General features: G+C 36.1%; 1 protein-coding gene across 3 annotated transcripts in view; it reads left to right on the plus strand.

Moving 5' to 3' along the window:
- The first annotated feature begins 17,504 nt into the window (after positions 1–17,504).
- calcrlb (calcitonin receptor-like b) overlaps positions 17,505–27,272 on the plus strand; it is a 104,253-nt gene continuing 94,485 nt past the window's right edge. For 2 of the 3 annotated variants that reach the window (XR_015493279.1, XM_087256808.1), the window contains exon 1: positions 17,505–17,569. The gene's annotated coding sequence lies outside the window, so the exon portion shown is untranslated. Of the gene's footprint in view, positions 17,570–25,821; positions 25,846–27,272 lie in introns of all 3 variants that reach the window. The other variant, XM_087256809.1, reaches the window with a different exon arrangement.

The following is a 27,272-nucleotide window of genomic DNA, read 5'->3' on the forward strand; positions in this document are numbered from 1 at the left end:
GCAAGAGACAACATCCAATCACCTGATTATGGATCTTCCGCATTTTCTCGTTAAAGTAATCAACAGAGCTCCGCGTTTAAAGTGTTTACCTTGTTGCGGTGGATGGTTGTGATCTAGGAAGTGGCCTTCCTTCTGGAACATGATATAAGAGTGCACTTTACGACATTACATTATTCATGGAACCATGAAAAGTAGATAAAAATATCCAGCATCCTCAGACTTCTGACAGTTTATGGCCTCCGGAGGTTTTATTGGGTTGGTCCCTCATGGCTCTTGTTGCATTGCTTTTCATGCAGAGGCACTTTCAGCAGGCATCAACACCTGACATATGATGCTAAGGCAGGGCAATGATCCTGGGCCTTTCAAAGGCAAAAACGTTTCTGAGGTATTTTAAGGCAAGTACTTTCTAAAAAGGCAAGTTCTGCTGAACTTGAGGATACTAGTCATGGTTTCTATCATTTTAGATGGTCCTTCTCGGGGTCACACTTTACAATAAGGTCCAATAGTTAATGTTAATTAATGCATTTACTAACATGAACAAATAATGAACAATACATCTACTACTGTATTTGTTCATGTTAGTTAACGTTAGTTAATGAAAATACAGTAGTTCATGTTAACTCATGGTGCATTAACTAATGTTAACAAGTGTGGACTTGGATGTTAATAATGCATTTGTAAATGTTCAATTATGTTTAATAAATGCTGTACAAGTGTTGTTCATGATTAGTTCATGTTAGTAAATGCATTAACTAATGAACCTTATTGTAAAGTGTTACCCCTTCTCATACTGATGTACATTCAGGTCTTAGTTTTTCTGCTACATTTATCTTTATTTAGCTATTTGATTGTTTAAAATGGTGTGCTGTCATGATTTTGTGCTTATGGTATGTTCTGCATAAGTTTCATAAGATCCAAAATCCCCTCGTGATTTCTGCCGCACAGATTCCAATACTGGGACATTCTGCTTTCACTTTTGCTGATTAATCACTCACACACACACACACACACACACACACACACACACACACACACACACACACACTGTTGTGATCGCCAGTGGTAATTTCTCCGCTGAAGTGTGGATCTTCATCTCTGTTGTCACCCGACTTGTTTCGTTACTCACACACAAGCACGTTTGGTGCCATCTTATAATAATAAGTAGGTTGGTGTAGCGTTCTTATAGCTGTTTTGGGGGTACAACTTAAAGGTGCTGTATGTAAGTTTTTGACTATTCTAAAGCATCAAAACACCATAATATGTTTGCAGATATTTAAGAAACATGCCAAGTGAACATACTTGTTTATGTAAAAACAAAGCTGAAGTCAGTTATTTCAGTGCTTTCCGTACCACAATGCTGTCTTTGTTTAGGTTCTTTTAACCCGCCTGTAATAATGTTTGTTGTTGAGGGAAGAAGAAGACAGGGTCGGCGATTCAGGTAAGCAAATATTTTATTTATGGTTTAATGTCACCACACATGTATCGGTGTATGTGTGTGTGTGTGTGCTCTCTCCTCTCCCGACTGCTCCTCCCGTTCTCCTTAAGAAGGGAGTCTCTCCGGCCCAATCACTAGAAAGACAGGTGTTATTTATCATTTCTGATTGACCCGCTGATTAGCCGCCGGGCTCCTAGCATGCTCTCCCCCCTGATTGGGTGTTTGATCACGCTTACCTCTCCACATACCCCCACCGCCCGCCTCAGGCCGGGGAGCCTAGACAAACTATACATTTCGAGAATGAAGCGCGAGCGCAGCTGGAAAACAGGGTTTTAATACATCACTCTTTACTTCAGGAGGAGGCGTGAATTAATTTAGCTAAACTTTGACATGGTCATCTTGCGGAAATATTACCAACGATCCATCAGGTAATGTTTTCCCTCTCTCTCTGTTGGTAAAGCGCTGTCAACAAATATTTTTTCTCCATATGCCATAATGCACAGCGCATCGGCCTACGGCAGCTGGATTAGTCCGAAAGGCGCAGTACTTTTGGACCAGTTTTAGTTTGGATCATATTCTCACCACAAACAAACCGATCCAGGGTTCGTTTGAAAGCGTACCGAGACCACCTCTTCAAGCAGGTCTCGGTGCGCTTATTTGGTCCGCTTTTGGTGCGCACTCGAGTACGATTGCTGCATTCTCACCTGCCCAAACGAACCGAACCAAAAGGGAAAATTAACTCTAGTGCGATTCAATCGAACTAAATAAGGCAGGTGTGAAAGCCCTCTAAGTCTCTGCTTTATCGAGAGGGGTCTGGAAGCAGACCTGGTGCAGTACAATTTGAGCTGCATCCAATGCTTTTTATTGCGCTCACCTAACACAGTGACGTCACTCACTCCATTGAGTGCATTGTGTCTGACATTGCATTGCTGAGTGATGCAATCTCAGCTTGCATCATAAAGGCTGCATCCAGATACTATTGGCTTTATCAGGAGTCACGACAGTGGTATGAACCACCAATTACTCTGGAATATGGTTTACCAACGGATACCCTACATGCTGTTGGATAGACTAAAATTGGATGTGGTGTGTATGGTGTGTGTGGAGTGGAGTGTATGGGTGTTTCCCAGCAACTAGGGTTCATTAGTGTAGTCTCCGTGTCACAGTCACCAGCAGCTAGTACAGATCGCTGAAGAATAACAAATCACAAAAAAAAAAAACTTTACTAGGCATCATGGAAACATTAGTGAGTGGCATTTAAAATAATAGTCACCTGCAGCGGGGGGTGAACCAACTACCAATGCTATCTCAAATGTAAGTCACATGGTAACTCCTTATTTACTGAAGAGATTTATACGCACCGTCCACTTTATTAAATACACCTGTCCAACTGCTCGTTAACAGTCATATGGCAGCAACTCAATGCATTTAGGCATGTAGACGTTAGCTGTTTCTCAATATGCATTCTTCAGCGGTCTTGCGTCCTCGTGTTCTCGTGTAACGTCATCATCAACTGCCAAAGTTCAGTTCCAGTACTCAAGACCGCAAGAAGTCCCAGAAGTCATTGTGACTGGAGGTGGGAAGCGCAGCATTTTATACTGGTTTATTATTAAAGTTCAGAGATATAACTTTTTTTTATCTCAGGAGTTTGCTTAAATGAAACGGTGCATATAAACATCACCATAAAAATATTTTATATTAACCCACTTTATATTAAGTGTCCCTAACTACTATGTGCTTACTTCAAAAAATAAATACAATGTATTTACTGTGTTTATAATGTATTTAAGAGCACTTGTGGTGCTTTTGAGTTGGGATAGAGGTTATGTTATGGAAAGGTTTGGTGGCATGGGTAGGTTTAAGGGTAGGTTAAGGTGTAAGGGATGGTCAACAGTCTATTTACAAATGTAAATACATGCATGTATTTAATTAAGCATAAGTACACAGTAAATACATGTTTTTACACAATAAGTACATTGTAACAAACTATTAATATCTATGTAAGTACATATTAGTTAAGGCCACTTAATATAAAGTGGGACCATAAAGGAATAAACACATTAAGGGTGTTTATTTGCTGAAATTCATATTAAAATCTGTTTGATTTGTATTGTGCAACATATATTTGTAAAGTCTTCATGTATAGTATATATTTTTAAAACAATAAATCATTGAATGAATGCTGTAATGTTTCAATAATTTTTGGTTTAAGATGTGTGAAGGTCACGTGACCATCAGTAAGAACACAGCATCTCATTTCTCAGAGAATGTGTTCTCTGTTCTCGCGGCCTCTTGAGTTCGTTCTTCCGAGGTGACCTAGCAAGACTGGTCTTCACAAGAACGCAAGTTCGTTCTCTGCATTCTAGGAATTAATAAACAACCGTTGTCAAGACGATCAGCTGCAGTTCAAACCGAGCATTAGAATAGGGAAGAAAGGTGATATACTGTAAGTGAAAATTTCCACAGGCTCACAAAAATTGAACAATTGAAGATTGGAAAAATGTTGCCTGGTCTGATGAGTCTTAATTTCTGCTGCGACATTCGGGTCAGAATTTGGCGTCAACAACATGAAAGCATGAATGCCTTGTATCAATGGTTCAGGCTAGTGGTGGTGGTGTAATGGTGTGTGGAATGTTTTCTTGAAACGCTTTGGACCCATTAATACCAAATGAGCATCCTGTCAACGCCACAGCCTACCTGAGTATTGTTGCTGACCATGTCAATCCCTTTATGACCACAGTGTACCCATCTTCTGATGGCAGCTTCAAGGACAACGTGTCATGTCATAAAGCACGAATGGCTTCTTGAACATGACAATGACTTCAATGTACTCAAATGGCCTCCACAGTCACCAGAAATCCAATAGAGCACCTTTGGGTTGTGGTGTAATGGGAGATTCGCATCATGGATGTGCAGCCGACAAATCTGCAGCAACTGCATGATGCCATCATGTCAATATGGACCAAAATCTCTGAGGAATATTTCCAGTACCTTGCTGAATCTGTGCCACGAAGGATCAGGGTCGTAGCACCAAATTCTGGGCCCTGTACCCTCTCAATGTCAGTGGGCCCCCTACACATTTTTTTTAATTATTTGAATATAAACATGCACAAATAGTGTTTTAATCTATAATCAAATCAGATTATAATAATGACTGGTTCTTTCATTCACCACCAAATTGATGCATTTGGCCTACTTGTGCTCAAATACCTTTAAACCGTAGGCTACATCGGGTTTGTGTACTGACATTTTGATCCATGATACTGATGCAAGTTTTGATTTAAAAACATTTATTTTTGAACAGGAGAACACGAGACAACTGTACCCTCAGAAACAAATCAAATAAGCTAAGCCTGCCATAATACAAATTGTCAACTATCAAAAAATAAATAAAAGTCAAATGAGATGTAATCTACATCCCAGTAAATCCCCACTGACGAGTCTTTTGACGTCTGCATTCACATCTGCAAGACATCTACAAGACGTTTCCTATCAGATGTGAAAAAGACTTCTATTAGACATCTTTAAGATGTTTGCGATTCAGAATGTGTGTAAAACTGACATCATACAGACGTCTGCCAGACGTTTGTATACAGCAGGTGCTTTCCAGATCAAGAGATCTTTAACAGACATCTTGCAGACGTATACAGACACAAAATATCTAATACAATGGCATTTCAACCTTTATACCATTAAAAGGGATAAATCAAGTATATAATTTCTTATATTAGTATTTCTTAATTGTTTAGATTTTTAAAAGGCACATTAACTTCTTTCACATTTACACATGGATCGATAATTGCAATAATTTGACCATAAACAGCTGAAAAAATGTATAGGAAATAAAAATTCATTCTCTGTCACAAGGGGGCGCTTTAGGAGCACTGAAATATTACGGTTTCCCCAGTAATGACTGTACACAAATCAGCATTATATGCGACCAAAATGGTCGCAATTTTGAGCCCTGCATTAGCAGCAGCAGTCTGGAGTTGACTATGTTAACGTTAATTAGATGTAGTTTCATAACAAGCAAACTCAGTTCACCTTTTGAAAAGAAATTCCCCTCATTCTGCCTCCTTTCTTTTTCCTTCCTGTCTTTCTTTTTTTGAAAGCTTTTTGCGCAGCATGATCAGGCTCCAGACTCATTGCGTTACTTGTTTGCCGCCGGCTGCCGTCTATGGGCGGACTAAATCATTTTCGGGGGCCAACTAATTCGAAGTAGTTTACAAAATAATAATAATAATAATAAAAAATTGGTGGGATTTCAAAGGGCCCTCTCCCTAGACGGGGCCCTGGGTAGTTAGGTCCACTTTTCCTCCCACTACCACGCCCATACGAAGGATTATGGCAGTTCTGAAGACAAAAGCAGGTCCAACCTGGTACTAGTAAGGTACCTAATAAAGCCAGTGAGTGTATATATTTTACTTCCTGATTGTTCTGATCTGAATATTAACACTATCAATATATGTTGAACAGCTGTGATTTTAATTGGCTACATGCCAATCTAGAATGTACCATCCAATTCAAAAGAGCATGTTTTGTACCAAAGAGTCATGTTTCATTCCGTGTGTGACAAAATCCATAGCACATTTAATAAATCAGTTCTCTGTACCAAGAATCCTTTTAAGTCGTCCAAATCGCAGCTCATTCTCGTCACATTCTGGAAGTCATTAAAATGACTCTTTGCTGTTTGATAGATCGGCAGTTTTGATTCTGTGTTTGTGGAGGCTTGACATGCTTTATTGATTCCGTTCGTGAGCGACTGACAACAGCTGCTGTGTGTCTCGTGGTTAAGACAGCAGTGGAGGAACTACAAACAGTGGGGACAATGGCAGATGGTGAGAGGTGGCCTGTGTTACAGTCATTTACAGTCACAAACACTTGCACAACATGAAACACACACACAAACGCACATGGCCTGAGGAAACATGTTCTTGAGTCAACCAGTTCCTTATGTTGAAGCGCAAAATGAAGCACAAATGTGAAATTGCAAGTGAAATTAAATGGTTTGTGAGTAAGTTGACATTTTAATTAGAGCGCCACTTTGTGTTAGCTGTTCTTAATTATTATTTACTTTTATTCAAAAAATTTGTATTGTTTTGAGAGCTTTTTTTAGAGATGGAATACAGTTACGTTTAAGGAAGGTTTTAGAGGTTATGGGTACTTACAAGTTCACTGTACAAAATTCATTCATTTTCCTTCGGCTTAGTCTTTTTTTCAGAAGTCGCCACAGCGGAATGAACCCCCACCTATTTCACCATATGTTTTATGCAGCGGATGTATGAAATTATTTATTTAAATTTTATGGTACAGAGTAATTGGTGATTGTCAAATAATTAGGTCAAATAATTTGTGTTATATAAGGGATAATGCACATTCATATGGTTTAGCGCAGATTATAAAATGTTTAGTTCTATTCCTTGATTCTGATTGGTTAACAGGTGTTCATAACTTTTTAATTTAGTGGCTGATTCGTATAAATTCGTACGATCTAATTCGTACCATTTAGTACGATTTGCTCATTCCCCAATGACGGTTGGGTTTAGGGGTGGAGTTAGGTGCCACGCCTCCTTTATAAAATCGTACCATTTCGTACGACTGAACTCGTACGAATGCATATGAATTAGCCACTAAACTGGCAAAACGTAAAATACTTACGTTTTCTCGTGAGATCAGGCACTTTTTTTAACCTGTATCTTTGCATGTTTGATAGTGGAATTCTGGTCACACTTTACAATAAGGTTCATTAGTTAATGTTAATTAATGCATTTACTAACATGAACAAACAATGAACAATACATCTACTACTGTATTTGTTCATGTTAGTTAACGTTAGTTAATGAAAATACAGTATTGTGATAGAACCTATCACAATATAAAATGTTTCTATAATATAAAATGTTTTTTTACTTCTCCAAATTTACTCCTTTTCTACTTCGGCACTCAGCTAAAATGGTCCACGCTTTCGCATGCTTATCACTATCGGTGAAAGTAGGCAGGTCTGCAACCAACGCTTTCTAGCTGCAAGACCTGATGGCTGTTGCTTACTTCAGACTATCTCCACATCCCCTGTCTCCCTCTCCTGTTGCAATGTCATGTCTATGATTATGTGTTTATGTGCATGTTGCAGGGGCTTTTCTCTGACCTTATCTCACACTGCCCTACTTTAAGGACAGTGCGGAAGGGGCTTTTTACCTTCTTTCCTCCTCAATGTGTCTAATTTCCTCTTTCTATGCTACCCTTTGACTGACCTGACTTGTCCTGACATGTGTGATGTATGGTTGGGGGGGGGGATCCAGTTTCACTGCATGTAACAGTGTAAAAAATAAAGGCTCCTCATCATCATCAATACAAAATGCTTATAATTGTTTATATATGTAGCTGAAGGCAAACTTATAAGCTTTCCTGTGATTTTTTCCCCCAAATACTTTGTAAGATATGTTTAACACTGTTTTAACCTGAAATATTTTTGTTGTAGCCTGTATTTGTGTGTCAATAAGTGGGAACTTTACTAATTAATAGTCAAAAAGTGTTCAGAGTGGACTTTGTGCTTTCAAATTAACTCCAAGCCACATCAAAGCAAGGTCATCTGCTGTGTTATTGACTTTAATGAGGATAGACATGAAGGTGAATTTTTAATGCTACAAATTTTGCTTATTTCAGATAAATCTCTGCAGTGATTGCCAAAAAGTGATGAAACTCCTTTCTGATGATCCTATAGGAATACAATTGTTACAGTGAATCTTGGGCATTGTTTGAGGTATTTTGATTGTCATCTCTTCATGAAATAGAAATATTTTGAGGCGTGATGTTTCCTGCTGCAATTCTGTCCCGTTCTGTTCTGACACAGGAAGGAGTTTTGTCTCTTTTAAAGAAAGATGATTCACTGCATGATTGACAGAGTTCACTTCAGTCTCACTCCCTGAACACAATACGGAAAGAGAAAAAAAACATCTATAAACAGGATCTGTTTCTCCTTCCTCTTCAGGGGTCTTTTCAGTTCAGATTTTCTCATTTGAGAAGTGAAATTCAAATGGGAGAGCGCTTCATTTTCCCAGAATCCACTCATGAAAATCTTCTCATGAAAGTGCTATTTTAATGATTTCTCATTACTACTTCAAAGAGAGTCACATGTTTTACTGCTTGTTAAAGTCCAATTCGAATTGTTCCAATTACTATAATGCGTGACAGTCTTTCTTAAGAATGGGTTGACAGACTCCTGAAGTTTTCAAATTGACCTGATACAAAAGCCTTTGGAAACAAAAGCTGTGAGTGGATTGACTTGAAAAGAGTTAAAATCAGCTTCAATAAATTAAATGAGCTCATTTTTAAAATTCATCTTGTGGTCTTACAGTTATTAAGGCGTTAAGGCTTGGATTTATTCAAACACACAGTGCAATTGATTAAAGATTACATTGTTTTTTTGTTATAAAAACGTTTCATTATTTATTTTATTTATTTAGCAGAAACTTTTGTCCAAAGTGACTTGCAATTGAGGATAAAAGAAGCACTTAAAAGTCTAAGTTAGTGTTTTTTTTCAGAGCATATGGAAAAGAGAGTGTCCTACAGGTGGTTTGTCAAACCCACTTACAAGTAGCACATTCAGAATTGCACAATGTTTTCCAAGAAGCTTGGGGTGCTTATGTGTGGTGGATATGGAGAGGAAATAGTGTGTTTCCCACCACTTTAGACATACCACATGCCTGAATTAATCTATCGCAATAAAAAACATAAACTAATATGAAAGATTTTTCATTGTGTAAAGGTTTCATAGAATGAGAAGTTCTTTATCTAACCATGAATGCTTATGCACAGGGGCGCCCCAAGGGCTGGCCAGTGGTGACCACGGCCACCCTCGTGTAAACTCTGGCCACCCCAATATGATTTTGCTGGTGATATTATTAATTTAAATGTAATTGCGTAATTTCACAGTATTTTAATACAAAAATAGATAAAGGGCAGCCACTAAATTATTGTGGATTTATTGATGCCACTGACGTAGCTGATTCACTGTCCCTCCTCCTCCCCGTTCATCATTGACAGCACATACACACACACACACACACACACACACACACACACACACACACACACACACACACACACACACACATTCAATAGACAGCAATGGCTGCTTATTTCATGCTTTACTTCTTAGTTAAACTCATGTACAATCTACGTATCAAATTTGTATGATGCTGTTATTGTTACCCTGACATTATTAAAAAAATAAACAGCAATGGCAATTTAATACCTGAAAGTACATCAATAGAAGAAGTTGTATTAATATTGTGGCTCACAAAGGAATATGGATAAATTATATTATTAGAGTCTGTATAGTGTGTGTACTGTGTTTGTGTGTGTTTGTTTGTGTGTGTGTGTCTGTGTATAATAATGCCTTTTGTTCCTTTGTTTGTTTTCTAAATTAATTCATTAATCTTTATAATTTTAGACATGGCATATACCGTGTGCTATACAATAAAAGTGTGTGAAAATAACTGCGAAGTTATAAGACGTTATTATTTTAGGTTATATTTAGGTTGTGATGTCAGCTGACCAAAATTCAATGTCTAGCCAGCGTTTAAGGTTAATGTTATTGTTATGTCCAATAACGATATTAAATATCGTTGATATTTAGTTGATTTTAGGTTGTGTTGCAAATTAAACCAATGTCATATTGATGTAAAATGCTGAAATTTATTGATCAGTTATGCCAACCAAAATCCAAAGATATAATAGTGGGAACGTCTACAAAAAGTTAAGCTGTAACATCATTAGATGTTGATATTTGGTTGATTTTGTGTTGGATGTTGGACATTGATGCCGACCTGACGTCAACCCGATTTTCATTTCCAAACAAAATGCCCCGATGTTGGGGTACAACGTCAATCTGACATTATATTGACATCCTGTGCCTGTTGGCGGTAACAGTTTAGAACATTCTGAGTCACTCAAGTATCTGGATACATTCAAAAATTTGGCATAAAATACAACACAGACAGTTAATAAGATAATTATAAAAAAATACCCTCATGAAAGTAATAAATTCTAGGGCATATTATAATGTGAATAAAAGGCTGCTCGACAATATGCAGCATTCATTTCATAGACCGAACATACAGGACACTTTCATAAATGCATAAACAGAAAAATCATTTATCTCTCTAACACGTGGAGCAAATATTGGGCCAAGTAACGCATTAGGCAGCTCAATATGAAAAATGCGCAGCCAGATGTTGGCATCTGCCCAAAGATGTAACCACACATTCACGATTTAGGGGGCTAAATGCAATAATTTAGGAATCTGCCACTTTTCGGCACTAATCTGAAAATTAGATGGACATATGGCAGTTCCAGCCCTCCAATTTTGGTTGTGTCTGTACCAAATGACAAATGATTTTCTACCAAATTACTCTTTGAAGACAGTAACAAAAAGGGAAACATGCTTTCACACCTTTAAAATCGGATATTTGTTGAGTTCTTCTACACTGTAAAAGAATATCTGTTAATTAACAGTTTCCCTATTTTGGGATACACACGTTTTTTCCATTTATTTATGGTTGTGAATTGCATTATGGGATGTTAATCTCTGCTCTGTTGACTTTTGATGTTGAAAATTCAACTCCACAACAAAGTGACTTTTATTCACATTTTAGTATTTTGAAATAACCATGCATGAGAAATAATACAGAAATGAGCCTGTAAAATAGCAGAAAATGCAGTTTATTGCAAGGTTTTTGTATCATAAATTACAACACCAACCCATATAATACAACTTAAAACTTTAAACTGCTAAAAATGTATTTTAAAGTCACTTTTTTGGGGGGGGGTCACTGGTTCGAGTCTTCGCTCAGTTGGCGTTTCTGTGTGGAGTTTGCATGTTCTCTCTGCGTTCGCATGGGTTTCCTCAGGGTGCTCCTGTTTCCCCCACATTCCAAAGACGTGCGGTACAGGTGAATTGGGTAGGCTAAATTGTCCTTAGTGTTTGTGAGTATGAATGTGTGTGTGGATGTTTCCCAGAGATGGGTTGTGGCTGGAAGGGCACCTGCTGCGTAAAAACTTGCTGGATAAGTTGGCGGTTCATTCTGCTGTGGCGACCCCGGATTAATAAAGGGACTAAGCGGACAAGAAAATGAATGAATGAATGAATGAATGAATGAATGAAGTTGTTAAAAGAAAGAGCCCCATAATGCAATTCAATAGCATAAATAAATGGGGGAAAAACATGACTCACAAAGTATGGAAAACTGCTAATTTAAGGATATTTTAGTTGGTTAACAGTCTGAAGTAATCTATCTACTGACTTGATTTCAGTTTAGAGTGCAAGCTGATGTGTTTATCCAGCAGTGTGTTTGCCAGTCTGTCTTTGTCTAATAATGTTGTGTTTATGCATGACTGGATATGATGATTTTGCTTATCGTGTACCGCGTCTGATTACAGATCAGCTTTAAAGTCGGGATGTGGAACATGTGGAACACTTGTTCTTGTATCTGACGGAGCAGCACGCGGTGTTCCTCATATTATCAGGTATGAGTCTGAGAATGTAGTGAAGAACAGCTAGTTGTTACATTTCTTACCCCGTGAATGTGAAGTCAGAATAGGGTTTTTTCAGCATCAGTTTCAAGCCTTACAGTCTTGGCTACAAAAAAAAAAAAGCAATTGAAAACATCCACATTATTGGTGGGACACGTTGACATTTTGTGATGGAAAAGTGAATGTGATGTAAGCTGAAACTTGCAATAAAATGGATGTAAGAAGATCAAATAAATTTTATATAAAACGGAATAGAGACTACATATTTATATGTATAAATAGTATATATAAATATATATATATATATACACACACACACACACACATACATTTTCATGCGAGAATGAAGTTTTTTAGATTTCAACTATGCAGTTCCTTTATAAGAACAGTGCCTATTTTAAATATTTATAATTTCAGAGATACAGCGCATTGGCATCCATCAGCCTGTCACACTGAGCATAGCAAAGATGGTTGACGTTCCGCCACAAGATGGCGACAGAGACCGCATAATAAGCCCTTAGAAGACTACAGTTTATCAAATCATTCTAAAACAGGTAAGTCACTTTTTAAGTTTTTTGTATGGTTGTAGTGCTGTATTTATACCATAGCCTGGTAGTGTTTCTGGTACTTTGCTTTGCGTTAATTATTGTGATATCGCGATTGCAACAGAGAAGTACTGGGAAATGTCTCTAGACTTATGGCTTTTTATGGTGTTTCAGCCTTATAATCTTGAAATGTGAGCAAAATCACCTGTTTTGTCAACACTTTAGACATTAGGCTAGAGAATCATTAAAATATTAGCTCTAAAGTATATAACTCAACTCACCTATACCGCATGTCTTTGGACTGTGGGGGAAGCCTAAGCACCCAGAAGAAACCCACGCGAACAAGGGGAGAACATGCAAAATCCATACAGACATGCTAACCAACCCAGCAACCTTCTTGCTGTGAAGCGAATGTGCTACCCACTGCATCAGTGTGCAGCCTAGCCCATTTTGAGGGATGTAATCAAAAACAATCGTCCCAACATATTTCTTGTTTAAATTTTTAATTTCAGCTTCCGATAATCCAAAAAGAACCACATGTTGATAAATAATGTTATTCTGCTTTAACATTAAATTATGGTTGAATTGTGTCTTGCTACAGTTAGAAAATATTTTAATAACAAGCAGGAAATGTTTATCCCTCTCAAGGCAGGCATTGCTGATTTGCAACAGTTAAAAGCATAGACTTTGCCTGTTTCTAAAAAATTTTTTTGAGCCTGAAAGGGTTAAGGGTGTATACATATTTTTTAAATGTGACAAGTACAACTTGTTGGACAGTATGCTATAAATTTTTTCTTTTTGTTGCTGTTGTTGTTCATTTTATTTAATTTGTACTTATACAGCACTGTTCATCCTATCATTTTAAAGCATGTAAGTCTTGTTTGTAATTTGCTACATGCAACATAAAGATATTAAATATTAGAACAATTTCCAAAGGTGCGCAGAAACTTAAATAAAAGTGATTTGACACTTTAAGTAATATATCAGTATTTATACAAATGATTGATTATCTGAAATCAAAAAGCAAAACCATTGTTGAAGAAAATGTGCACTTACAAAATAAATATGATGGATACATTTTATTTATTAACAGCCTTTAATAAGGCTTGCCCAGTATCCTTTAAATGCCAAACAACAACCACACTGTGAACCTATGACTGATTGTTTAGCTCCCTCTAGTGTTTTGATGTTTTCTAACATTTGTTAACGTTGCAGTTTTACTTTCAAATTAAATATATATTAATTTAAAGATAAATATAGATAGAAATATACTATGGTGTATATACTATACCAAAATAATAATAAAAAAGGCTTCTAATGAAATGTTTGACATATGGAACAACAGTGCTTGCTTGAATTTGTCAGCAGAAGGTTGATTTGCATATCCTGTTCTATTGGGAAAACAAAAAGCAGGAGTGGGAGTGCCCAGCTGTCAGTCAGGATGATTGACAGTAGCTCAATGAGCATTCTATGATGCGCAGATTGAATAATTTCTCATCTCCCCAGAGAGGAAGAGAAAGGATCAAGAGTAACAACTGATTCTGCAGCCCCCAGTGAACCAACCTGCTCAAATAAAGCACCCGAAATAGACATAGTCGTTTATTTTTTGTTCACTGTAAATGACTAATTGTATTAGAAAAACAACAAAAGTATTCCTGTCAAAGTTGTTCAGAAAGTCGCTGTACATGTTTGCATACACTGTAAAAAATAATAAGTCATTACTTGTAGTGTTTTCCGTTTATTTATGGTTGTGAATTGAAGTATGGGATGTTGATCTTCGCTCTGTTGACTTTTAGGGCCCTATCATACACAAGGCACAAGAGGTGTTTCCTGAAGGTTCCATAATGGTACCTCACAGGTACATTTTAGGTACATTTTGGTGCTAATATGCACCTTTGAGGCTCCATTGTGGGCTATTTGGGTACAAATATGTATCTTTTGAAAAGGTACTGCCCCAGTGACAGCTCCTGTACCTTTATTTCTAAGAGTGTACCAAATTGACATTGCCCATCCTATTGCGAATGCCAAATTGCAATATTGATGCTTAAAATATATATTGTGTAACCCCACTTTAAACTATTAATTATGCTTATAAAAGTCACTTTTTTTACTTTTCAAGGTTAAAAATTGTTGGAAGAAAGATCAAGGTGTCATAATGCAATTCCAAAGCAGAAATATACATTTATAAATAATAAAAAAGATGAGATGAAATATGTAAAACTGCTAATTTACGGATGTTTTAATGTATATACTGTAGTGTGCTTAAAAAATTATTAAAGCCTAGTTCTCAGTAATTTAAGGCTTCTTGTTTTGTGTGATGATTCATTTAATGGAGGTTCATCATACGTATTAATGTTAACAGCTTTAAATGTGCAGTCACACGTCTCCTTTCAAAGCCAGGTTTTAATATTTAATGAACGTTATCCCTGAAATGAATGAGAAGTGCTTTACATTGTCATACTTGTCATTTCCACACAGTCCCCACAAATGAATTATAATCTCTCAATCTTCCAAATGCCCTCATTAAAACCCTGGCTTCCATTTTTTCTCATCAAGACATAAAGAGCAGATCGTACGGTTAACAATAAAGCGAAAGTACACAAGGACAGAGAAAGTCTAGCCTTGTTGAGATTAACAACTGGATCAGATTAAAAGCTTGGGACAACCAAATTTAATTTGTTAATGAAGCAGTTCTTCTGTTTCATTTTATGCTTCATATACAGTCATGAATTCAAGTCAGGTGATTGGTTGGGCCATTCTACAGCTTGATTTTCTTTTTCTGAAAGCATTTGAGAGTTTCGGGGGTGGGGGCGAGGGGGGTGGCATCTTTACTGTATTGAACAGTAGAGTGGGGGTAGGAATGTGTGGGGAGCAGAGAGGGAAAGAATTGACAAAGGATTTGAACTGGAATTTTAAATCATGTCATAGTGAAAACAATACATGTCGATTCATTTACCCACTAGTGACTATTGTCGTTGACATTCATTTTCATTTGTATTCCCCCAGTTGCCTACTAAAAATGCATGGTTAAACATTTGTTGACGTGGCAAAAACATGGTTGATTTGTTTTGATTTTTGATTTGTTATTGTGGCAAAATGTTAATCTTGGCAAGGTTTTACAGAGCTAGAAGTCTCAAAAGCAGTAAATATAATATTTTGATAATTATTTTGGATATACATAGATATAAAATCATCTTGTCTTAGTCTGAAATGACAGTCTGAAATGGAGTGGATAACTGTATAGGGTGTATTGTGTGTATATGAATAGGGTGTGTGTATTTGTATATAGTGAGTCATGTGTGCATATGTATAGTGTGTATGTGTATTTATCTGTAAGAAGTGTATAATGGGTGCATATGTATGGAGTGTCTCATGGGTGCATATGTATGGAGTGTGTATATGTATAGGGTGTATTGTGTGTCAATATGTTACAGGGTGTATCATGTGTGCGTATGCAAATAGTGAGTCATGTGTGCATTTGTACAGAGTGTGCCATGTGTGCATATGTACAGAGTGTATCCTGTGCATATGTATTGAGTGTGAGTGTGTGTGTGTGTGTATAGAGAGAGAGAAAGAGAAAGGGAGTGTACATCGTTTTACAATGGTTTTACAATCGTTTTTTCAATGGTTTTACAGGATGCTTGCAAGCTTCTTGTACAGGGGTGCCCAAACTCGGTCCTGGAGGGCCGGTGTCCTGCAAAGTTTAGTTTCAACCCCATAGAGACACACCTGGGCTAGCTAATCAAGTTCTTATTTGGCTTTCTAGAAACATCGTTGCAGGTGTGTTGAGGCAAGTTGGAGCTAAAATCTGCAGGACACCAGCCCTCCATAACCGAATTTGGACATCCCTTTTCTAGTAGCTTGTGACATGATTCCAAGAAGCTCACTAAGAAGTGATATTGCCAAGACTACAAATTAATTAATAATAATAACCGTCAAACCCAAGCCTGAAACATTTTTTAAAACTCAAGTGTTTCAGGTTTGATATTTGTTACTTTGACTTAACTGTTAATTTTATATGACTATATTTTGTTCTGACAACCGTAGTATTCTATTAGTACTGTTTTTTGTAAAAAAGATGAACTATATTATTTCATACTACAATTTTTTACATTTAAAAGGCAAAAAAGCAGGGGTGCGTAACTGTTGACTAGTGTTAATTTGAGTTTTTTTTTATTTATTATAGGTATTTAACTAATCAGAAAGATTCAGTGACCTCGATTTGAGAATAGCTCTTGGTCACTTTAAGTTGTTGTTTTTAAATCGATGCTTATATAAATTATAAAATAAGCTTGGGCTTGCCTTAAAGGTTATAGTACATAAACAGTACATCAGCAAGCCCTTTAACATTACTAGGTACTAAAATGTTCAATATAGATCCTTTAGGTACAAACGTGTCGATTTTGAAAGTGTACCACCCCAGTAAGTTTTTGAGAATGTATAGAGCAGCCAGTAGAAACCTGTAAGCTTTATTGTGCTACAACATTACTTGTAACCCAGGTTACCCATACTAGATCCATAGAGCCAATCACTGATATCAGTGTCCCTACTAAAACACGAGGGGGCGCTATAATAATTGTGTATTTCGACAAATCCATGCGTATGTTGCATAATTGGTTCAATGGTTAGCACAGGTGTAGCTATACTTGCAATGTCGTTGTTTTTAGTCATTTAAACTGGATTTTATGAATAGTAGGATATGTCCTATAGGCAGTATTTTGTTTACTAATAGGTAAACAAAAACTGTGAAATAGCCGACACAATCTTGAGTAAAATTTTTGTTAATGTATCACTTTATTGTATTATTGTATTTAATATTAGACGCGTTTTACGTTGTCTGTAGGCTAACTTTAGAATACGCAGTCTAGTCCTCGTCGTTATCTCGGTAAACTGGCCAGAACTCACCCCTGTTCGGTGTAACTGAGACTCGGATGAGCAGTGATGTCACAGGAAACCCGCTCCACACAATCCTCTGCTGCTTCAGGGACCGCAGTTCATCAGCGAGCACATCTCCTGCACTGCTCTACACACCGCGGAGAACACAGCAGCTAACGTGGTAAGACACACTTTATTCTCAAACCAAGAATAAGCCTACTTTTATGACGCTTTTTTATTGACAGTGGATTTTATATTATGGGCAATTGGGCAAACTTTACTTCATCCTGATGTGGCATATTGTTCAGAACTAGTATATAAAGCTTCAACATTAGGCTACGTTATTATTAATTTGCGTATTTAAATTGTTGTTATAGCCTCTTGGATCACTCTAAACGAGTTAGTTTAGTCATTTTGCTTGTTATTAAAGAACTTTTAAAGTTTAAAAGTTTCAGATTGCTTGTCAGCTTTGAATTAATCACCGTTATTTTCTCGAGAATGACAGTTTGGTTAAATTAAACAAGTTTGTTAAAGACCTAATGCTTTCATTAGTGTCAATATTGTCATTTGTAACAACAAATTTACACTAAGAAACAACAAAAACAACAATTAAACACTAGCCTATAATGCAAAACTGTAGCAGTCATTATCCAATACATTATTCGATACCTCCAATACAGTGAAAGACTGATTGGATAACTGGGCAATTTAATAAAAATATTTAATATAATTTCAATACAAAATGTCCTGAAAACCTTTAAAGGAAACTGTAATAAAACAAAAGTTTATAAAATATTATTAGCAAGTAAATATTGTGAAAATATGAATTGATCTTATTTATTTATTGTTTGCTTGTAATGTTTATTTTTTACATTTATATGCTTTTATAATATACCAATTAGTTGTTGAGACAGTTTGGTTTTATTAATTTAGTTCGTTTAAAACCACTGCTATAGTGCTTTTATTAGTGTTAAAGGTATAATTTGTAGCAACAATCAAATATTATTACAGTAATTTTACCTCCAATACAGTCAAAGACAGATAGGATAACTGGGCGATTAATACATTTATTAATATAATGTTAATCCAAAATGTACTGAAAACCTTTAAAGGAAATTGTAGTAAAACAAAAGTTTATAAACTATTATTAGCAAGCAAATATTGTGTATATATTCATTGTTTGCTTGTAATGTTTATTTTTTACAGTTATATGCTTTTATAATATACCAATTAATTGTCGAGACAGTTTGGTTTTATTAAACTAGTTTGTTTAAACCTTATATAGTGTTTTTATTAGTGTTAAGGATGTAATTTGTTACAATAATCAAATATTATCATAGTCATTTTACCTACAATACAGTAAAAGAATGACTGGGCGGTTAATAAAATAATGAATATAATGTTAATTCAAAATACTAAAAACTTTTAAAGGAAATTTTAATTAAATAAAAGCTTATAAAAATTATCAGCAAGCAAATATTGTGAAAATATTTATTTATTGTTTGTATTATTTATTTTTACAATTAAATACTCTTAAATGCTTTTATAATATATCAATTAATGTATATAAAATATAATTCAAATAAAAATGTATATATAATTACCTATATGTATGAATAAGTACTTAAATAAGTGCACAAGTTTTAAAGACCTAGTCTTAGAAAAGTAATCAAAGTTAATAAATGTTTCACATACAGTTAGATAGATTGGATGGTTCTAACTTATTATATTTTATGATATAACACCATGTAACCGTTTAACCATTACATAAAAATGAAAATTGACTGCTTACATAATTTACATTGTATTAACCCTTTGATGCACTACATGGGTCTAAAGTGACCCGTCTAAGCTTATTTTATCTATATATATTTTACAGCTTGTACATTAAATGGTTAAAGTACTCTACTGTTTGTTAATAAAGTGTTAATTTGGAATTCACACACCAACATAAAATATATATAATTTTTGGCAGCAAACCTTTTTAAAAGGCATCATTATTTATTATGTTTCTTATTTTATTACATTTGTTTTGGTGCCACGGTGGCTCAGTGGTTAGCACTGTTGCCTCACAACAAGAAGGTCGCTGGGTCGAGTCCCGGCTGGGCCAGTTGGCATTTCTGTGTGGAGTTTGCATGTTCTCCCCGCTCCAGTTTCCCGCACATTCCAAACACATGCGCTATAGGTGAATTTAATAAACTAAATTGTCCGTAGTGTATGAGTGTGTGTTTGAATGAGAGTGTATGGGTGTTTCCCAAATACTGGGTTGAGGCTGAAAAGGCATCTGCTACGTAAAACATATGCTGGAATAGTTGGTGGTTCATTCTGCTGTGGCAACCTTTGAAATAGAGACTAAATCGAAGGAAAATGAATGAATAAATATATATTTGGACTGTTTGATATCTGTGCGTTATCTCTATGAGTTTGATCATTTCCGCTGGATAGAGCTTTGTGCTGTGTTACTTTAAAATTAATCCTTCGTAGTAAGGAGTGGAAAAATTTGGTGCTATATACTTGGGTGTATCCTAAACGGACATGAGTTAAACTATCTGTCAGTGGGCTTTCTGATTTAGGGCCTGGAGGGTGGCTTTTCGCAACCAGGCCCAGTTTAAAGAGAGTGACAGAGAGAGAATGGCGGAGAGGGAGTAGGTGGGAGACTCTGGGTATTAAACAAGGGTCTCTGGGAATGTCACATCTGTAAACCACTCCTTCAGCTTCACAGGAAGGGCAAAATGTTATCAAGCTTTAGGCCCTCTGTTTTTCCACCAAGTTCTGGGGTCATCCGATTATCCAAAATGTCTGGGAAAACACTTCATTTTTTACATTCCTATTAGAATGACTTTTATTAAGTGATTTATGTCTGCCGCCTAAACCTGAATGGCACCAGATTTATAGCTGTTTTTCTTCTCTTAAAAGTTTCAATGAGTGGTTTATGTTTTTTTTTTGTAAAGTATTTCCTTAATCATCTCCCTCTGTTATTGTGAAAACGATAAAGATAATACTATATTATACAATTAAGAAGTGCTGATCCGCAAGAGGCACTTAAAGGTCCCATAAAATTAGAATAAAACCTTTTAGATGTTAGTTTTACTCAGTTTTATAGATATCTGTAAGCTGGTGTGCATTTAAAAAATCTAAAACTAATATAAACATCCAAAGCTCGCAGTTTGTCGCTTTCAACTGAATCTATTGTTTTTCATGGCACCTCATACTTCAGTTTCTCATTAAATCTTGACCAATCAATATCTGACATGCTCCGCCCCTTCTCGTTTCTCGCTTCTCGAGGCGCTTCTCATTTGCTTCTCATTTGCTCTGCTTGATCTCAACCACTCTCACTGGAAGAGCTGTGATTAAAGTTAAATGCTATTGACTTTAAAATAAAAAAAATAAAAGGGAGAAGCTACACTTTGTACCAGCCTCTCTTCATTTTTCATTTAAGATTATATCAAACATGGAATAAAAAGTGCACAATTCAAAGCACTTCACGGGAAGAGATCATTGCTGATATTTCATAGTTCCAAAGAATCATCATCTTTTTCAAAGAAGTTAACTTTTGACTTCTGCGTTTCTTATTGAGCTTTGCTTCTCATAATATTCAGCATACAAAAAAACAATGATAAAAATAATGTCTTGAGTGGGTCCTGTCTTGTCATATGTCAGCTACATCTACATTGATACTGATAGGTTTGTGTCATTTGAACTGGATCTCTATCCACACAAGTACTTCATCCACATTGTAACATTGGAAAATATGAAAATTGTCTGACTGTGTATGCATCTGATGTGATAAAGGCTGAGGTGATCATGAGACCGAACATAAATTAATTTCTCAAACATTGTCATTTTATTCATAAAATATCAAACTAGTTAGTCCAGCTCAAACTCAAGTGTCATTTAATGTACTGTATTCAACTAAAGTTCCAAGAGGCCTGGTCTCTGTATTTCATTATCAGCAGAGGTCTGGACAGTACTTTCTTTTGCTGGAATGGTTATACATTTCCATCTGGGCAGCAGCACAGTTTTGTAAAATGTAAAAAAAAACAAAAAAAACTAAATATTCCAAATGGTTGAGAAGAGTCTGCAGACCGAGTCCACATTTATGCTCAGACATGCACGCTCAGACATGCATTTAATGAGCTTTTAAATGTACACCTAAACCCCACCCCTCACAGTTATGTCACTAGCTCTACTGAGTAGGCGTGTAACGAATCATAGGTGATCCGTGATTCATATTGATCACGACCCACTTGTAGGTTATTCCAACGTTTATAACAGATGCAGAGAGATCGCCTCTCACGTCATTCAAGTCACATGTTTAAAAGCATTTTGGCTTCCCTGTAAAATACAATGATGACAAAAAAAGTTATGGTGGGCCTAAATGCTTTGAAGAGCAGTGAGTGATTTTGTCCTTTTATTGTTTAATTAATCATTAAAAGTCGGCAGCAGGAATATTGTGCGCTGTCACTTTAAGAGCAGTACGGTTCTGATTTATGGTTTCACATTCACATCTCTTTTGATTCTCAACTCGTTTGTTCAATTCAATTCAATTCAGCTTTATTTGTATAGCGCTTTTACAATATAGATTGTGTCAAAGCAGCTTCACATAAATGGTCATAGTAACTGGAACAGTGTGGTTCAGTAACTGGAACAGTGTGGTTCAGGTTTTAGTGTTTAAGTTCAGTTCAGTTCAGTTTAGCTCAGTTCAGTGTGATTTAATCATTACTGAGAGTTCAAACACTGAAGAGCAAATTCATTGATGCGTAGCTCTAACAATCCTGAACCATGCGAGGCAGTGGCGACAGCGGAGAGGGAAAAAAAACTTCACCTGATGGGAGTGAAGAAAAAAAACCTTGAGAGAACCAGACTCAGTTGGGCACGACCATTTTAATTTCTCCGCTGGCCAAAAGTCTTGTGCAGAACTTCATTCGCTGTGGTTTATGTTTGTTTATTACTTAAATGAGGGTTAATATGAATAATCACTTAACACCGCGTTTTGATACAAATGTACATGTATTTGCATGTAACACTTAAAATTACACAGAGAGAATAACTTTCAAACATAGTTACTGTATATAACAGCCAAAGATATTTGGTTGAAATAAAAGTTATGTCTAGGCCTGTCATCGTAAAGCCTTTTTGTTGTGCGAAATATTATCACAGAAATTGTTGCGATAAGCAATATTATTGTCATTTTAAGATCATTCTGATTATACAAAACTATTATAATGCAAATACTCTTAAATGCTTTTAAGAGACGAAAAACTTTTCATCCTTAAGGTTATTTAGAATCAGTAATTTGATGTTAAAACAGTAAATGTCCCATTATATATCCTATTAAATGTCCTATTAAGTAAATGTCAAACAACAAACATTGACACCAGTGAGGTAGAATGTAAATGTCCTTGTAAAATGGCTGTACTGTTATTTGCAAATATGTGAATATATATTGAAATTATTGAAGTCATATGTAAGTAATGAAGTTTGTTTTGGGGTGATTTTAATTTAGGGAATACTTGTATAAATCCAGTTCAGCATTTCTAGATTTTCCTAGTTAGCCGTGTCACACTCATCCTCCTAGACAATGCAGAAGTCCTCATAGTTTGTCATCCTTCTGACAGACAGCAATTCTATGTGCAATCCCACACTGTAAAATAAACAGTAAGTTTATTATTATGAAATTATGCAATTTTAAATTTCAAATGTTTAAGGTTCATTAAAACAAATTAAGGAAATGCATAAAGGAAATAAACAATTTCTTTGTATCTCTGTGAACAGTAGTTCTTCAAAATGTTTGAGTAGACGTTGATGAGTGACACTATAACACACGCACACAAGTATTTTGACGTATAACGGACAGTGTTTTCAAAATGTATACTAGCGTACAAAGAAATACATGTATAAAAAATAAAATGTTTATACAAGGAATAGTGCAATCAACAATGTAGTGTTTGAGCTACAGTATATTTCTGTTTTTTTTATAAAAATGCAGTTTTCTGAAAGCTACAAAAATCTGAAACTGTTTAGGACACTTACAATACCGCTGGACGAGCTCTTCCTCTTCTTCCAAAAAGACAGCAACAGACGACGACATCTCTCGTCTAGTCTATGATTAGTGTGGATCGGATGCAACAAAAATGTAAAATTAGTAATATTGCCTAATAATAATATCAATAATAATAATAATAATAATACACAAATAACATTATAAAAAATACCTGCACTCATTCTCTTTATAAAAATCTGCTTGAGTAAAGCACCCCTCTTTTTCAAAATACTGTGAACATTTTCTTAATTAATCTGAAAAATGAAGCAAACAAATATTAGTATTTATAAACAGTATTATATACAAACACAGTTAATTAATGTAGGTTAGTTATTAATTGCATTGCATCATCAATGCTGTCAAAAGAACCTTATGAAAAACACAAGCTGTGCATAAACCTTATTAAATAGCTATATGCAAACACAGCTTAGGCTTACCACTTAAGATCATTGTTGTTCGTCCACACTCAAATGTTGCCTTAAGATTGCTGTTAAATATTACAATGCAGATAATTTGTTCAATTTCAGTATATAATTCAGAATGAACAGAAGCAAATCAATTTCAAATAGGCTAAAAATACCCGTGTATCCCCATATAGACCATATGGCAAATACTAAGCTCCCAAACAAGCCTGAACAGCATGTGTCTTTCCTGAAAGAGCTGACTTAAGACAAATAAAATTGTTAACTGTTAATGCTTGCCTCTTAACATGCTCACTGTTGATCTGCTCCTTCAAAATGTCATCTGATCACTGCTGTTGTTCACATTCGAATGCAAACATCTCAATCAAATCTGCATAATTGAGTGAATTTTCTTAAAATAAACCTGAAGCCGTCTTTCCACAATTTTATTAGCTTTATTGTTTTCTCAAATTAAGCTTAATAATCGCACTGGTTTGCTTAAAAAAATAAGGGAAATTTATCTTTTGATTTTATTAGCCAAATCTTCTTAATATTTTAAAATATATCCAGAATATAATTTTTTAAAAACTTTTTCTTATATTTTCATATAAGAAAATATGCACATTATTTTTAATGACCATATCATTTTTTTAGGAAAATTACAAGCCTCAAGATTCATTTTTTACAGTGTATACTCTGCTTTGAGAACATACTTTTGAATCATTTTAAAGGTTTTGCATCACCAGGGGTCTCATGTATCAACGCTGCGTACGCACAAAAACTTTGCGTACGCCAGGTTTCACGCTCAGAATCGCTCACGTTTGGATTTACTAACGATGAACTGAACGTGGGAATGTGTGCAGCTCCACGCCAGCAGTATGGCTGGCGTACGCACATTTTTTGTGCGTGTCTGTTTTATTTCCATTGGCGACTCCTAGAGGCAATTGTGTTAAATTCCTCTCTACAAAGTGTCTGAGCCTTGTAATGGCAGCTGTATGAGACGGGTTCATCTAGCAGGTATATAATGTTTCCATACCATACAGTTGACCAGCTAAACATTAAAGCACAATTTGCAGCGGTCGCCTGTTTTCCCAATGTAATCTGAGCGATCTACTGCACGCACATTGCTATAAAGACACAATCTGAAGATTAATTTGCATGAGTGAATCAGAAACATTTCCATTCAATAAATGTACAAATAAAATATGATGCACAAACTTATTAATGATTCCTACTTGTCTTTCTCGTGATAAAAAGTTGGCAAAATCTGATATGTAGTGGGGGAAAAAAGAGGAAAGAGTTCATCAGACGCTGGATTCGAACCGAGTTCATGCTCAAACGTGTCAAAACATGTTGACCTGCGTCTTACGAGCTGCGCCACTGAGACTGTTAAGGGTACTGCAACATTTTACACATATAAATCACACTATTTCTCTTTTAATTCACTCAGTGCGATGTTCAGACCCAACTGTGTTAACCGCATCAGCTAAACTCTCCCACTCTATTTTTTTCTTTTGTTGTTAATTCCGGAGAACAAACTTGCAAATAACACCGCTTTTCTCCGGTCTACCTCCGAAAGCAGCACCTCCAATTCACATTCTGTTCAAAGTTTCTCTTTTTGCTTGCTTTTGCCATTGCTTTTTCATTGGGTTTTGTCAAAGTAGAGTCATTAGCATATTCATAAGGGGGAGGAGGCAGGGAGGGGTTTTGTGCTCGTGCATGTTGCGCTCAGTTTAACGTTTATTCAGATGTACAAAAGAATATGAGTGAGTTTCTGAATTTTTTTCTACGTACGCACATTTACAGCTTTGTGCATACGCAATGTTTTAGTATGATTTCCACGCAAGTCTTCGTACATGAGACCCCTGGTCTATTATTGCTAAAATTAACTGCTTAATTGGCAAAACAAAAATACAGAATGTACATGTTAGTCTTGTGTTATTATATTGTTAAACATAACACACAGTGTATCTCCCAAACAAGCATCAGTAAAGGAAGTTTAGAAAGGGCAGACTCATTCCTCATCACTCAGACATTTTGTATCATTACAGTAGTGCAACATATCAAGACATTTCTTCAAAGTCATGATGACTGACATTTTGCATGGTGAAATATTTCCTATCCAAATGGAAGTTATAAGAAAACCACACATGCACTAATTCGCTTTGTCTGGACTTCTGGGAAGCGTGTTCGTTTTCGAGACCAAAGACAAATCCAAATGGATAATTTTCCACATATGAGCCTAGTCATGTGGTTTCGGGTCCCCGTCCAAGCAGGAAATGTTTGGAGGCCGAACAAAAGAATCACATGACGCTTCAGCCCCTCGGCCATGGCCATACCGACAGGTATTAATTTAAAAAGGAAATAACAACAGAATCAAGGCAGATGTTAAAGATGTTTTGGAATGCTCTGATAGTTCCACATGGAACGCCATAAAAAGAATAAACCGGGGTTGTATATAATCGGACTGTGGTCCAGGATGTCATAAAACATTAGCATGTAAAAATAGTGAATACTTTGGTAAGCAACTTTTATTGTGGCTATAACAGATCTTCCTCACTTTGAAAATGATTTATGATGCTATCTCTATAGACGAGCCAAAACGGCAACTGTGAACCGTGTAATGCATGTTTAATGATGCTTTCTCTCCCTTTGTAATGATGATAGGCCTCCTGATAGACTGAACTTTCATGTACATGCTTTTTAATCTGTCCTCTTCTCTAACTTAACAACAGCACCGTTACCGCACTCCTGGGAGCAACAATAGGTCGACAGTTCACCTGGCTGAAATGCCTTGTTTTTATGGAATCCCGAATTTTCTGTCAGCTTGACAGAAATAACTAACTGTAATTCGTTAGGGGAATACTCATTTGTATGTTTTCATTTTAGTTACACTGTAAAAAATGCTGGGTTCCACATGATTCCTTTATGTTTTTACAAATTTATGTTGATTGAACATAAAACCACGGTTTCCGCTACATTCATTCTTCCATGGTGGGGCGTCACGCCAAAATTGATCCCACCACGGCTACATTACAGCTTTTGATTCAAAACATTCAGTCGTGTTTTTTTTAATAGCGGGTGATAATCGCACCAAAACGTATTAAAAGAGAAGTGAATTATAACAGAGCAAACTTTTCTGTAACTGTAGTAGTGCTGTGCCTTATTTGTTTAACCCTTTAAGGTTACGTGCTGACTGACTGACAGGTGCGTGATGCGTGAGGCCAGCAAACACGAGGTATAGCCGTTTCACTTTTTTTCAGGACACATTAATACCGCTCTGTAGGTCTATTGGAGCCATTCATAAATATTCCTAGCAAATCGAATAAATGTTGGAGACATACTTGTTACAAAAACGCACTAAATCGCACTTAAGCAGCGTATATTTGAGAGCGCACAAGAAGATCTGTGCTTGAGCAGCGTATATTTAATGGGGCGTG

Source organism: Danio rerio, chromosome 6, assembly GCF_052040795.2.
Source record: "Danio rerio strain M-AB ecotype USA chromosome 6, GRCz13ab, whole genome shotgun sequence".
Classification (NCBI taxonomy): domain Eukaryota; kingdom Metazoa; phylum Chordata; class Actinopteri; order Cypriniformes; family Danionidae; genus Danio; species Danio rerio.